General features: G+C 41.6%; 1 non-coding gene across 1 annotated transcript; it reads left to right on the top strand.

Annotated features, from left to right (window-relative positions):
• Window positions 1-3852: 3852 nt before the first annotated feature.
• LOC150007999 (U1 spliceosomal RNA) lies at window positions 3853-4010 on the top strand. Its single transcript, XR_016512220.1, has one exon. It is a non-coding gene; the product is annotated as a U1 spliceosomal RNA (small nuclear RNA).
• Window positions 4011-12650: the final 8640 nt, after the last annotated feature.

The following is a 12650-nucleotide window of genomic DNA, read 5'->3' as shown; positions in this document are numbered from 1 at the left end:
CCGACTCGGGAGGCACCGTGAAGAAATGTTCTGTGAAGCGGTAGGCCATATTTAATTTTAACATTAGCCTATGAGATTAGCAGAGATGAAATGTACCTTGGGAAACAGACTGACAAAGATCACCCCAAAGGGGGAAAAGCTCTCTGACTTTCAAGTGTCGCATAGAAAAGAATGCCTTCTTTCCCTCTCTATTCCTTCCTTCTCCCTCTGGCTCCAGGGAGCCCAAGTTGTCTCTTAAGCTCTTAAGGGGCTGAGATGTGGGGTCTAGGAGCACCTCTGGAGGATAAGATGGAGGCAGAGGGACCTTCTAGTTTGTGGCACTTCTCACCGAGACACAGCCTGGGACCTGGATTATTAAAGAAAGAGCTCATGTACGGAGTTTCAGAAGCTTTGCCCACGATGGCGTCACCTGGGAGCACAGTTTGATCTCCATCACCTTGCTCTCCATCAGTAGGGTCTCTTTCTCTCTCAAAAAAAATTTTTTTTTAATAGTCTATATTCTGTGTTTGGTAGGCGTCCTGTCAAACTTCAATCAGGCTTTCAAATGTGAGAAGCCTGATTGACCCAGGCAGGTGCTTTTCTCTTGCCCTGGCTGATAATCTGCTCTATGTTATTTACTTATTTGTTCTAGTTTTAATTGATCTTCAGTCTTACCAAGCACTGAAAACCACAGCTCCTATTGCTGTCATAGTGAATTCATTACATAAACATCTTGTGTGCTTCTCTTGATGCGGCAGAGAAGGTTCTGGAATGTAATTTACAGCATTCAGATGGCTCTAGACTTTTTCTCCCTGTCCTCAGTCAGCTGGGCACATTCTGTTTTCGGTCCTGGTCCAAGGTCAGTGTATTTAATGTGCCACATCCAGGATCTTTGAGCTGCTCTGGTTTCTGGATGAGGTACCTGGGGAAGGTTGGTGTGGAAAATACTATAAAGCTGAGCTTTTGAGCTCATTAGCTTTTATTTACTATTTGAAAATCCTTTCTCAATACCTAGAAATGCAAGAGAACTGATTTTACTCTTCGTTAAACAATACCAAAACAGGGCCGCAAAGAATCCAACTATTTTTAGCCTGAGAATATTATGTTGCTTCTTCCCACAGAGCACGGAAGATTTTCTCACCCTCTTTATACCCCAATTTACAATCTTCGTGACTTTTGGAATTTGTGGTACAGTGGGCGTAGGTCTGTAGTGCCTGGAATGGGCTGCCACAGGAAAGAACGATGGGATAAAATGTCACACGGTGCCAGCCTGGTGACAGGCTCTGGGTTGTGCGGGCAGCTGGTGTTTCATTCACTTTAATATTGCTTACCATTAGCAGTGGTTAAACATTAATGCTAGCAGTGGCTAACTGTTGAGAGCTGCCTAGAGGGAGGCAGGTGGCTGGGTAGGAGAAGAGAACCTCAGCCTGGCCCCCGTTCCTCCAGCTTTCTTCCCCTTCTTCTGGTTGAGCTCTGTTCTAGATGGGAAAACCTTGCTGAGCCCTGGTGGAGGTATTTATTTAGATAACTCACCATCAGATCAGGTCAAATGTACTGCTAGTTATTCCCTATCTCCTACCATCATTCTAGTAACGAGGCTTCTGTCCTGGTCCTGTAACTGGCCATGGTGCCAGGCTCAGTTCTAGGGGCAGGACCTGGCATGACCACGTAGCAGCATATCCTCCCGGTACCAGGCCTCCAAGCACGGCCAGGCTGCTGCAGCCTTCCTTCTGCCCCTGGAAGTGAGCCTACCTCGACTTCCTCCACTGGCCTCCTCTCAGAGTCCTCGAGGTGGTGGTGTTCACGGGTCCTTGCTTAAGATCACATTTTGGTGAATACCTGTTTGCATGCCTCTATTTAAGCATTGACCACAAAACATTGTGATTCTTTGTTTATATGTCTGTCTCCCGCCACGGGCTGTGAACTGCTTGAGGAAAGTTCCTGGGCTTTCTCCATCCAGCCAGCCATATGTCCACCCGTCCATCTCTCGTCACCATTTACTGAGCATCTGTCATGTGGGAGGAACTGTGTTTGATGCTAGGCCGAGTGATGAGTTGGAGACTATTTTACTTTCCTCTTTGTAGCCTCAGCATCTAGCATGATGCCCTACCTTGTGGTTGGTCCATGAATGTCTGTCGAATGAATGAATGGACTGAAGACTTGCTAGAACTTACCCATGATGCACTGATCTGGCTTCTTAAGTGGAGTTTCTCTACATGGATTGTCGAGAGCAAGGTGGGCTCCTTGGAGCTGGCTCTCTCTGCAGGGCACACCCATATGTCTGCCTGTGCCCCTTGATATGATATATCCAAGGCCAGCAGAGTTCCAGAGTTCTTCTTGATCCAGATTTTGGTTGCAGCTCAACTAGTGGATTGGAGGCACCTTAGAAGGTAATTTTGATCTGGGCTAATGATTCAGGGCAGAGTGAAGTTCCTCTCCCTCCTCTCTCTAGTGCACGCTGATGCCGTCTGAGAATCTGAAGTGGTGATGACTGTTTAATGCACAGCAAACACTAATTAGTCCCAATTTTTAAAAAACTCAGCGTAGACTAGTGATTCTCAAAATGTGGTTCCAGGAGGTCCCCAAGACTCTTTCAGGGGGTCCACAAGTCCAAACCATTATCTGAAAAAAATGGTGTTATTTGCCATTGTCACTTCCACTTTCTAACAAATGTATAGGGGCGTTTTCCAGAGACTACATGACATGGAATAGTGTGATAAGTTAAGAACAGAAGCAGATATGGGATTCAGTTCTCTTCTGTTAAGCCAGGTTTTAGAGATTTTCAGAAAGATAAAATAACACCATTTTTCTAACTACATATTTTTTGTTTTGTAAATGGAGTTGTTTGTTTTAAAAGTGCATTTTTTACATTAACATATATTAGGTTTGTTATTGTTATTTTTCAATGAATTGAACATTGCTAAATTATAAACAATGTGGTAAATATTAATAGGCACATAAACAAAACCTCTTTGGAAGTCTCAATAATTTTAAAAAGTGTAAAGGGGTCTGAAACCAGAATGTTTGACAATTGCTGATATAGACTAATGTTTCGATATTCAGACTGCGAAATCACAGCGCCCGAGTCTATCCACTTTGCCACTTACAACTTACTGACTTTACCATTTACTGCTGTGTGATCTACTAACTTTCCCTGGGCCTTGATTTTTAATTGGTAAAATTAGAATAATAATACTCGTCCAGCTCACCGATTCGTTGAGAAAATTAAATGAGATAATGCACACTAGATCCGTTGAATAGGGCCTGGCGTAGAGTAAGCACTGATTAGTTATTAACTCACGGCAATGTTTTAAATGTAACGTATTTATTTTAGAAGCCTTAGACAATATGGAAAACTGCTGGGAAAAAGTGAAAATCACACACGATCCAACTACCCAGAAATAGCCACTGTTTACCTTTCAATGTATTCCTTTCCAATTCATGTGTTTGTATGTCTGTGTATTTGGTCTTTATACAAAAGTCTGTGCTGTACAGCGTGTACCATATGCTCACCAATCCATTATATAGTCTTAGGAAACATGACTTTTCCTGGCTGTCTGATATTGCTTGTACTCCATTTTTATAGTCAATATATGCCATAATAAATTTAACCCTTCTCCTTTTAGTCTTGATCCGATTTTTCACTTTTATAAATAATGTATAATTAACACTCCTATACATAAATCTCTGTCCATATCTGATTATTTTCTTAGGCTAAATTTGCAAAAGTATGATTACTAGGCAAAAGCTCTTTATAAATATTTGCAAGTTGCTTTTTGGAAAGTGTGTGTCCATTACATTCTTTGCAACAGTGTATGAGAACGTCTATTTTATGGCATGCACATTTGCCAGCATTTGAAGTTATTATTTTTTATACTTACCTGGCAGGGGAGAGACCATGATCACCAAGGTGGCTCTCCCAGGGCGAGGCTTATCCGTCACGCTCCGGATGTGCTGACCCCTGCAATTTCCCTGAATGTGGGAAACTCAGTTGCATCATCTGTGGTAGTGGGGGACGGCGCGATCTCCGCTGAGGGAAAATAAAATAAAATAATTATGATATTTTAAAATTAATTAATTTTTGCCAACCTGATGTGGCAAAGTGACACACAATTTAAAACATATTTTCACACTTATTGATTATTAATGACTATAGTTTTTGGAAATCAGAATTTTTTTCACACAATGTTGATTTGTCCCATTACTAATGCCATTAACTTTGATGGCTTAGTGAATGTTTTGTCTGCTGTGTTTCCCTTTTTTTTTTAAATTAATTTTTTCAATTGAGGCAGAATTGACATACATTATGGTAATTTCAGTTGTACAACATAATGATTTGCTATCTGTATACTTTGTGAAATGATCACCGCACTAAATCTAGTTAACATTCATCACTATACATAGTTACAAAAAATTTATTTTTCTTGTGATGAGGACTTTTGAGATTGACTTGCTTAGCAACTTTCAAATAGGCAACACGGTATTGTTAACTATAGTTGTCAGGCTGTACATTACATCCCCAGGACTTATTTATTTTATAACTGGAAGTTGGCACGTTTTGACCCCCTTCACCCGTTCTGCCCACCTCTCGACCCCTGCCTCTGGCAATCACCAATCTAGTCTCTGTATTTATGAGCTGGTGTTTTCTTGTTGTTGTTTATTTGCTTTTTAGAATGCGCATAGAAGAGTGGTCATATGGTATTTATCTTTCTCTGTCTGACTTATTTACTTAATTTAATGCCCTCAAGGTCCATTCGTGTTGTTGCAACTGACATGATTTCGTTCTTTTTTATGGCTGAATAACTATATATATATATCTATCTATCTCCATGCCACATTTTCTTTATTCATTATCTGTTGACAGATACTTAGATTGTTTCCATATCTTGGCTATTGTATTGTAAACAGTGCTGCAATGAACATGGGTATGCATGCATTTTCTGAGTTAGTGTTTTTGTGTTCTTCAGATAAACAACCGAAAGTGGAATTGCCGGGTCCTCTGGCAGTTCTATTTTTTAATGCTTGAGGAACCTCCGTAATATTTTCCACAGTGGCTGCACCGGTTTACATTCTCACCAATAGTACACAAGGGTTCTCTTTTCCCCACATCCTCACCAACATTGGTTATCTCTTGTCTTTTTGAAAACAGCTGTTTTAGTAGATGTGAGGTGACGCCAACTCATTGTGATTTGCATTTCCCAGATGATTAGTGATGTTGAGCACATTTTCATATACCTGTTGGCCATCTTTATGTCTTCTTTAGAATAAAGAATTTAATTAAATTGTTTTTTTTTTCTTGCCACGAAGTTGCATGTATTCTTTACATATTTTGGATATTCACCTCTTATCAGATAATATAACTTGTAAATATTTTCTCCCATTGAGTGGGTTGTCTTTTCATTTTGTTGATTGGTTCCTTTGCTGTGTAGAAGAAGCCTTTTAGTTCAATATAATCCCATTGTTTATTTTTGCTTTTGTTGTCTTTTCTTTTGCTGTCAAATCCAAAATCTCCAAGACCAGTATGAAGTAACTTATTGCCTATATATTTTTCCTAGGATTTCTAAGGTTTCAGGTCTTACATTCAAGTCTTTAATCCATTTTGAGTTAATTTTTGTGTATGGAGTTAGATAGTGGTCCAGTTTCATTCTTTTACATGTGGCTGTCCAGTTTTTCCAACACCATTTATTGAAGAAACTGTCCTTTCCACATTATATATTCTTGTTTCCTTTGTAAATTAATTGACCGTATGTGTGTTGGTTTATTTCTGGGCTCTCTACTGTATTCCATTGATTTACACATCTGTTTTTATGCCAATACCATATTGTTTTAAATACTATAGTTCTGTAATATATTTAGAAATGAGGCTGCATGGTGCATACAGCTTTATTTCTCTTTCTCAAGATTGGTTTGGCTATTCATGGTCTTTTATGGTTCTATACAAAGTTTAAGATTGTTCTGTTTCTGTGAAACATGACATTGGAATTTTCGTAGGGATGCCTAGAATCTATAGATTGCTTTGGGTAGTATGGACATTTTAACAATATTAATTCTTCCTATGGAATAATTTTTTGTTGACTTGCGCCTTCTTCATTTCTCTCATCAGTGTCTTACAGTTTTCAGTGTACAGCTCTTTCACCTCCTGTTTAATTTATTCTTAGGTATTTCATTCTTTTTGATGTAATTTTGAATGAAATTATTTTCTGAAGTTCTCTTTCTGATAGTTCATTATTGGTGTCTATAAATGCAACAGATTTTTGTATATTGATTTTTTATCCATTACTAGTCATTTTCTTTGAATTAAAAAAAAAATGAGGTACGTGTACTAGTATTTTCCCTATTGATTTTGTAAGAGGTCTGTAGCTTTTGTCTATTCAACTTGTGGCCAATACTTTTCTTGCTTTGTTGGTTGGCATTCTTTTTTTTTTTCATTTAAAAATATACTGACAATTTTTAATGGTCAGATCTATTTGCTTATTTATAAAAATGTTTTTTTCACCTGCTTATATGCTTGGAAAGTCCATCCCTATCTTGAGATTAACCACATTTGTGACTTCTCTTTTCTGTCCCCTCCCTTTCCCTTAGGCTTCCTTTCCTCCCTTCCTCCTTTGTCCTTTCTCTTCCTGTCATAGTGACATGCTACATCACTCTACTCATTCAATTTTTCCTTTATGTGTATAAGAGAAGTTTTGAATTTTCTTCAAATAAATGCTGCACATTTGTTGTTAAGATTATTTCTAGGATTTTTCTGTGAGTGATTTTCCCTTTAGAAACTCTGTGTATTGCTGGTATGCATAGAAGCTATTGATTATTGTGTATTTATCTTATATCAACAGCTCTTGAATGTTGTTATTAAGTTTTAGAGGTTACATAAACATCTTCAAATTACTGTAACTTATTTAATTTATTTATATAATATAAATTTTTTACATATAGTTATAAATTCATTTAACTAGAATATAAAATGATTTATAACATGTTATTTATTGTGTTATATAAAATACCTGTTATTATATATATTTCTTGTTTTGTATCTTATTGATTAATTAGGATTTACAGCATAATGTTAATTATTGTGATAGCATACACTGTTACCTGGGTTCTTCTAGTATTTTGTTAGTAAATGACAACTAGTGGTGTGAGATACAGTCTTTATCATATTGATGATGTGTCCTCCCTTCCTCCCTCCCTCCCTCCCTTTCTTCCTTCCTTCCCTTCCTCTTTCCTTCCTTTCTTCTTCCTTCCCTCCCTTCCTTCCATTTATTTTCTAATGGGACATGGGCAGGGTATTAACAAATGGCTTTTTGGCAGTGACTGCACTTACTGACTTTTTCTTATGTGACCTCTGATATATGATGGATTATAACAACAGAGTCTTCGAAAATGAACTATCCTTGCATTCCCAGGGTATAACCCATCTGGTCAGATTTTTATTCCTTCTGGGGTTTATAGAATTCCCTCACCTTCTAGAAGATAAGGGAATTTGACTAGTTTTATAGGTATGGTAGTAAAGATGCAATTGTTTGCAATCTTTCTGAATTTCATGACAAAATTTATTTCAGAACTTACTTTTCAAGTTTGAAAATAACAGTACAACTTTTTTTGTACAAAAATCCTTTATAAATGATATTTCTCATCAATAAGTCAGCTATCTTCTTTCCTTTTTTCTGCTTCTTAACACATTTTGTACAGGTGGCAAGAATTCTTGTCATTTCTAAAAGACATTTAAATTCCCCGGAATGCAACGTGTTAATATGTCTTGGACCTCATGTATTAGTAAGTCTGAGAAAAGTAATCCTAATTCAATTAGGGAAAATGGTTCACTGCATTAAAAATAAAAGGCTATTAAGGATTTCATTCTTTTATTATTTACATTACCCTATGGAAAATAGGGATTATAGGGGTAAAATATGGGTGGTCTAGAGACCAGACATGGAATATATTAAAGTGGTTTTATAATAATAATTAAACTTAATCCTTTAGTTATTAAATATTAATATACTTTTAGTGTAGTGGGTTTCAGAAACATTATTTATAGCACTATTGACTATGATTACATCTATATGTCCTAAAAGAATTATAGAATGTTACTTGAAAATAATATTTTTCTCATTTTATTCTTAGAAATTTACTTACTCTTGATCCTGCCAGCAGGGTCAAACCAAATAATTATGACTTCAATTAAAGCTATTGAACTGCAAAAGGAGCCTCACACTCCTGAAGAAAACACAGAATTGGGATCACTCAGCAGCCCCGATCATTCCCTCAGCCATTGTCAGGGACGTTTATCCAAGTGCCCTCCACGTCCTGCTGACCCCGGAGGGGCTGGGCAGTGTGCTAACTGCCGCCTTCATGTCCTGTGCCACTCGGCATCCCCCTCAGACACAGGGCACTAGACTGCCCGCATCTTACCTCTCGAGGGTAAAAATGTGCTCCCTCAATCCCCCTTATCTCAGCCTGCTCAAGGGGCACCACCTACCTGGCAGGTGCCGGGCATGGCTCCACCAGGTGGCCCCCTGACTTCAAAGCACTGGACTTTCATCCTCAGAATGGAGTTTTAGTCATGAAACAACAGCAATGCCTCAGTCTGTTTGCTGCATCCTGGTTGCAGAGGAAACAGGGAAGGCAAGTCCTGTCTCTGGCGCGGTGTGGGCCCAGCTGGGTGATTGGGAACGACTGAATGCTCTGACCCCTGTCTGTGTAGATGACGTCTGGGTCTTAATTCAACATTCACAGTTCAGTACTGAACGCCAACTATGGGCCAGGCACTGTGCTAGACCTTGAAGCTGAGGACATCGGGGGCACATTGTTTCTTAAACAGCCTGAAACATGGGTCTGTCCTGCTCGTGTGCTCAACAAATGCTCCCAGAGGGTTGTCTACACAGCTGGGGTTTAAGGAATGGAAGGCTATTTCTTGGTCCAATGGTAAGGCCTGGCTGCACTCCGGAGCTTCATGGAGATGGGACCATTAAATGTCAGTGCCGACTGAGGCAAATGGCCATGGGGCCATGGGCCTAAGGGGACCAAGGACACGGTTACTATTACAGATTCACTTCCTTGGATGAAATGAGGAGGAAAAAGAATTCCTCGTCAGCCCAGTGTCTGGCTCAGCAAAATAGCTTGCTCAGTTTTGAAATTAATATAGCAGAACCTATTAAAGTGCGATTATTTATACTAATTGTTCAAAGCTATTAACCTTAAAAGATTATTTTTCTTGTTTTTATATCTTATGTTTATATCTCGGTTATAGCAGTGAGATGATCAACACTGAGGGAAGGGCCTAAAGGCTTTGAAATCATGTAGGGAAGAATCTATTTTTAGATTGTTAACGAATGTATTTGGTTTTGAATTTTCAATTGGACACAGCTCATTAATCTATAGTATAGAAATGTCAGGGAGCAGGGAGCTGGGGTGGGTTGCACTGTAATTCAGCATCTTGGTGGCTTGCTTTAAAGAATCTGTACGAGTGGCCTCCACGGCTGGGGCTCCCTGAGAGGTCTAGTGGTCTAACGGCATGGGCCGTGTGCGCTCAGACTTCAGGCAGGTGCCGACGGTTCCTGTCAAAGCAGGATTCAGAACGTCCTTTCCCTTTGGCACAAGTGGCCAACTGCTGCTCCCAGGGAAGTGGCAGGGGAGCTCGTTTGGGCCAGAAAGTGAGATGCAGATGCAACAAATGAGAAAAGCACCCCTGGGAGTTTAGGAGGCCAGCAGGTGCACCCACCGTATCCTGCTGGGAGGCTGGAGAAAAAGAGAGCGGGGAGTCGTCAGGCCCCGCCAGGAGCGAGTGGGAACTCGAGGGCCTAACATGCACGACTTACACAGGCATCCTGGGAGTGCAGCTGTGGGCCTCCTGAGTGACCTGAAGTCTGGCTCTCTCTCCAGTCATGCAGCCACTGTGGTCGGAGGGCTCCTAAGCCTTTAGGGTCAGCGGGAGGGACTGCTCCAGGCCTAATCACGGTCATACCCCTCCTGGACTTTCTCTCTGCCCGTTCTCGGTGGGGCACACCCCGCCCCACACCACCACCCTCCTCCATCGAGGTCTCCAGAGCAGGCTGACTAGGACGTGAACCTCCTTCCTTTCTGCCGCTCAGTGAGCGGTGGGACTAGTGACATCCAGTGACCGCTTTTTTTGGGGGGGGGTTCCCAACCTAGGGTAGGGAAGATGGCAGAGCCCTAACAATGCAGGCAAGGCCATTTTGAGGTGGTATCTATGGGAAAGAGCTAAGTCCAAGACCCTCTGAGATTTGAGGATGTGATGAAGATGGAGAGAGAGAGAGAGAGAGAGAGAGAGAGAGAGAGAGAGAGAGAGAGAGAGAGAGAGAGAGAGAAGAGAGAGAGAGAAGAGAGGAGAGAGGGGTATACTGAGGCCACAGTTGCTGAGGAGTCAGGACAGATTACAGGATTACACCCTGGCTCCAAAATCTTTTGCTGACCATAGCTTATAGCTTATAAGTGAAATCTGGTTGGGCAAGGATGAATCTCCCTTAAAAGGAAAAGAGTCTCCAAATCAATACTTTGGTAGTAGGTGTATTGTTTTAAAGTAATATCATTTAAATTTACACACACAAATAGAGGGAGGGGAAAATGACAAGCAAATACCCCTTCTCAGTGAAATCTGTATGGGACTTATAATTCTGTATTATCATCTAACTGTTTTAAGATATACTTTATGGGTTACAAGTAGTCAGTGACCAGAAGTTTTGTCTGGGTTCAGAATCTTTTCATTAAGATAAAATTTGGCAGTTTGAAGACCAGAGAAGCTAAAAATATGAGCGGTATAGTTTATTAAGTTCTGTTCTTTTTTTTAACAAAAATTCTGATATTTAACTGTAAGCAAGCTGCATAGTAATTATATTTTTACCCAGGAAACCCATATGCCTCTGGGGGACAAAGAAAACTCTTTCATTTTCTAGAGTGGGTTTCAAAATCATCTTGTTGCCCTGACTGGTGTGGCTCAGTTGGTGAGCTTTGTTCTACAAACTGAAAGGTTGCTGGTTGAATTCCCAGTCAGGGCACGTGCCTAGGTTGTGGGTTTGAGTCCCTGTTGGTGTGTGAGAGGCAACCAGTCGATATTTCTCTCCCCTTCTTTCTTTCTCCTTTCCCCTCGCTCTAAAAATAAATAAGAATAAAATCTAAGAAAAAAAAAGTCATTGTGCACTGGGTAGGAGCCGAGGCCTTGACCGCCCTCCCTGGGGCTCGGCTGACGTAGACAGTGCCGGTGTGGGCCTGTCTGAGGTTCAAGGGGAAAGGAGGAGCGAGCAGAAGTTTAGTTTTCCTTTGAGGTTAATCTCCTGCAAAGGCTTTTGGTAAAACAGAGGAGCCTTAGAGAGCACATAGCATCCCCCCCCCCCTCCTCCTCCTTTGGCCCGGCGAAATCTGAGGGCACCAGGTTTCTGGTAAGGCGGGTGTCAGCAGTCACCAGGGGGTGGGTGCCAGTGAGTGACACCCTGGGCAGGACGGGCAGGGAGGACCCTCTGCAGCCTCATCTGCTCCTCCTGTGCAGCTGGGCGCCGTGTGCAGAACAAAGAAACGCTGGTCTCTGGAATCCCTCCCTTGCCCAGCCTAGACAGGAAGGACACCAAGGGAACCGTCTGCATGGCTGGTGCTTTCCTCTCTTCCGTCCCGCTGGGGGAGGCGGGGGGCTCTTTGAATTCGCTCAGTTTTTGGTTCAAAGGCACAGTCTCCAGATAGCATTTGGACAAGTCTGTCTGAAATTGTCTGTGTCTTCTCATGACCATGCCTTATTTGGGGACTGAGACTATTTTTAGGATAGATTTGCTGGGGGTGTCGGACCAATTTGGAAAATGCCGTAGAGGTCCATATTCTCAGATGTGTTGAACTTGGGGTGATGTGTGGATGCTTTAACAGGAGAAAAACCAAACAAGACATAATTGTTGCCTCATACTCAGCGCCCCAACCTGGGCCAGATGCGGTGTGGGGTACCCGGTGGTGGTGGGAGACGCGGGACAAGGGAGGCGGACTTGGAGTGTGTCAGGCTGTGGTGTACGCATTATCTCACTTAATCTTCCCCAACAACCGCTGTGCAGTGGGATATTTGAGACTTCTATTTTACCAACGAGAAAACAGGACCAGAGAGGTGAAGGCACTTGTCCAAGTCGCACTGGGTGGAGCTGGAATTCGCACCCGGTTCTCAGTGTGACATTCTGTGCTCGTTTCCTCCTCTGGTGTTAGTGGTACAGCTGGTGGCCTGGCGGGAAGATGCTAAATGTGGCTGGACCAGCTCTGGGTCTTAACTGCAGTGGGTGTGGTTGTTGGGCCCATTTGGGTTCAGATGCTTCTGCTGTGAGACCATCTAAATGGCATTCTTCACCCGGGATTCTTGGAAGCAAATCAAGGAGAACCAGGATAACAATCTGAGTTAGTGTGGTGCAGATTTCTCGTGTGTGTGTGTGTGTGTGTGTGTGAGATTATCTTTATTAAATTTACTGGGGTGGCGTTGTTTAATAAGATGATATAGGTTTCAAGTGTACATTCTATGCTACATGATCTGTACATGGCATTGTGAGCCCAGCACCCGAAGTCAAACCTTCTGTCATCAGGTATTTGCCCCCGTTACCTTTTCCTCCCTCCTACCCTCTTCCCTCTGGTCACCACCAAACTGTTATCTGTGTTTACGAGTTTTGTTTGTTTTTCTCATTTGTCCACTTGCTATT

Source organism: Furipterus horrens, unplaced genomic scaffold (assembly GCF_987537825.1).
Source record: "Furipterus horrens unplaced genomic scaffold, mFurHor1.1.pri manual_scaffold_6, whole genome shotgun sequence".
Lineage (NCBI taxonomy): Eukaryota > Metazoa > Chordata > Mammalia > Chiroptera > Furipteridae > Furipterus > Furipterus horrens.
Note: the sequence above shows the minus strand (reverse complement) of the source record. Positions and strands in the feature narration are given on the sequence as shown.